Here is a 3,567-nt window from a genome sequence, read left to right as displayed (position 1 = left end):
TTTGGAAGTTTGAACTACAGGGCTGACATCCGCGGAGACTTGATCTTCGACGGATCCGAGCCACAACCAAGCGCGCCGCACTATCACGATGGGCATGACTTAGCTCTACCGCCGAACAGTGCCCTGGAGGCCGCGCCCGCAACAGCTCCGACTCTTAGCTCGGAGCCAATTGCGCCGATCGAGGGCGGGTGGCTAGACACCGCCTCGGGGGCTGCAGTCTCAATGGCGATCGAGCCAAACACCAGCTTTATCCTCTGCGAAGCCCGCGACTCCAAGGTGCCGGACCCTGCTCCGGACTCCGAACCCTCCGCGCCCTTGCCAATCGAATCCGATTGGGCACCGATTATGGAATTCACCGCCGCAGATATCTTTCAGCACTCGCCCTTCGGCGACATTCTGAATTCACTAAGGTCTATCTCTTTGTCAGGAGAGCCCTGGCCGGATTATGGCCAACAGGATTGGGATGCGGATAACAAAGAAATTCGACACCCACCCACCACCCACTTCGTAGCCACTGTCGACGATTTAACCGACACACTTGACTTCGACTCCGAAGACATCGACGGCATGGACGACGATGTAGGAGGCAAACAGGAACCAGCGCCCACAGGGCACTGGACAGCCACCCCATCCTATGATGTATACATGGTGGACACACGCAAAGGAAACGACGAGGACGAACGGGAGGACACAACGAAGGGTTGTTCCTCCGAAAAGCGGTCAAAGCGGCGGCGTAAGCGCCGCTCCAAGCCCCGCCTCGACAGAGACAACGGTCATACAGACCCAGCCACAGAGCAGGGTGAGCCGGTGAACGATGAACATGGCATCGAGCAACCGCCCGAACAAGGCAACTTGGATAAACAAACCGCACAACCCGTCCCCGGCGAAGACAACAGTCCGGACGACCTCACGCCGGACAAGTTCCTGGAGCAGAAGAACCTCCACAAAAGGCTCGTCGCCACTACGCGTAGCCTGAAAAAGGAGAAGCGGAAGCTCAAAACTACGGAAGATGCACTCAGAATCAGGTGGAGCAAAGTACTCAACACCGCAGACAAATACGGCGACAGTCGCCACACAAAAAGCTACCCGAAGCGAAAGCTCCTGCCTGAATTTGATGAGGAGGCCTTAGAACCTCCGCAATCAACAAATAAGGAAGCCACCCGGTCGGATAAACGACCCCATGGCCAATATAGAGTGGCAAGAGGCGCCACACACAAGCCAGCATGCGACCCACTCAAGGATTCACATCAAAAAGATGGCCCAGCCAAATCTATCTACGGGCCAAGAAAGCAAGCTTTAGTAAGCAATGCAACACAACAAACATCCGAACACTACGGCACACCCAAATACAGGGGTGCCGCACCCCCTATGTTTCACCGATGAGGTGCTGGACCATGAATTTCCAGCGGGATTCAAGCCCGTAAACATAGAGGCGTACGACGGAACGACAGACCCTGGAGTCTAGATTGAGGACTATATCCTCCATATCCATATGGCCAGAGGAGACGACCTCCACACCATAAAATACTTACCCCTCAAGCTCAAAGGGCCAGCCCGGCATTGGCTTAAAGGCCTTCCCGAAAACACCATTGGAAGTTGGGAAGAGCTCGAGGATGCTTTTCGGGAAAATTTTCAAGGGACCTATGTCCGGCCTCCTGATGCAGAAGATTTAAGTCATATAACTCAACAGCCCGGAGAGTCAGCCCGGAAACTCTGGAACAGATTTCTTACTAAGAAGAACCAGATAGTCAACTGTCCGGACACCGAAGCCTTAGCAGCTTTCAAACACAGCGTTCGAGACGAATGGCTCGCCAGACACCTCGGCCAAGAAAAGCCAAGAACAATGGCCGCATTAACAAGCCTCATGACCCGCTTTTGCGCGGGAGAGGACAGCTGGTTGGCAAGATGCAGCACTAGCGACCCAAGTACATCCGAAGTCAGGGACGGAAACGGGAAACCGCGTCGCAGCAAGGACCAGTGCCGGAATAAGGGAAACAGCCCGAAGAGCACGGAAGTCAACACCGGATTCAAAAGCTCTCGGCAGGGTCAGAAAAAGCCGCCCCTCAAGGATAACAGGGACGAGCTATCTAGCCTAAACAAAATCTTGGACAAAATATGTCAAATCCACAGCACTCCCGGGAAGCCTGCAAACCATACCCACAGAGAATGTTGGGTCTTCAAGCAATCCGGCAAACTCAACGCCGAACACAAGGGGCTCAATACACCAAGTGAGGACGATGACGAACCCCACAAGCAGAGCACCGGGAAACAAAAGAATTTCCCACAAGAAGTCAAAACAGTAAACTTACTTCACGTGACAAAAGGGAAAAACAAAGTGGCGCCTATAGAGATACGCGCCATGCGGCCTATCACAAAGGAGTCTCGCCACTGGTTGTTAAAACCGATCACCTTCGACCATCAGGATTACTCCGGAAGTATCCGGAACGCAGGTTGGACCGCCTTGGTATTAGATCCGATAATCGACGGATTCCACTTTACACAAGTCCTGATGGACGGCGGCAGTGGTCTAAACCTGCTATATCAGGACACAGTCCGCAAAATGGGGATGGACCCAACAAAAATTCGCCATAGCAACACTTCCTTTAAAGGAGTAACGCCAGGCCCGGATGCCCATTGCACGGGTTCTCTCCTGCTAGAAGTAATGTTCGGTTCCCCCGATAACTTCCGCCGCGAAAAGCTAAACCTTCCACATCGCCCCATTTTCAAGTGACTATCAAGCACTACTGGGACGCGAAGCTTTCGCCCGCTTTAACGCAATACCACATTATGCATCTCTCACGCTTAAGATGCCCGGCCCACGAGGCATCATCTCATTAAAGGGAAACATTGAATGTTCCTCACGCGCAGAAGACTATACGGCTGCCTTGACAGCCACACATTAAAACAGCTTCACGAACAAAAGCATCTAACAGGTCATTACGACCACGGACACGGCTAGGCGAGTCCGGAGCAAACTTATAATTGATAAAGGTTTTTGTAGCCGTACACCCCTATACAAGGGGCTCCGCATATGTAAAATAAGCGACAATAAGGCTCAATTTTCCCCATCTTGAATTATACTTTGTTTACTTAGTACAACATATATTTCGCACGACTATTCTTCTTTCAACTAAGTTCCTCTCTTTTACAAATGAACACCGTGCTACACCTGTCCAGGACACGGCGCAATGGAGACACAAGCGCAGACGTGCAGCAGGGACCCGTCCCAAGGATTCTCTTTAGATTAAGACCCTGCGTAAACCTTTTTCACTGTCTCTTGTTGATGCACATCCCCCGGATTCACAGTATAACCGAGGAGGAGGCTGGCGTCTTGGCATGTGGCCATGTCAGAATTTCGCACGTACCTGGACACCAGGGGCTTATTATCATGGGCACTGCTCAGCCCGCTTTTATAAAGATCGAATACCTTAGGGAGTGTTCGGCGTCACGAGTTTGGCCTTATATGCATCAGCTCCAAATCATGTCTTTGGTCAAATGTTGGGTTTGCCCGGCTCCTGTGTTTTTCTGCCTTACGTTCCGCTCTATCAGCTAAGGCGGCACCAGGAG

Source organism: Triticum urartu, chromosome 2 (assembly GCF_003073215.2).
Source record: "Triticum urartu cultivar G1812 chromosome 2, Tu2.1, whole genome shotgun sequence".
NCBI lineage: Eukaryota > Viridiplantae > Streptophyta > Magnoliopsida > Poales > Poaceae > Triticum > Triticum urartu.
This window is presented reverse-complemented; position numbering follows the sequence as displayed.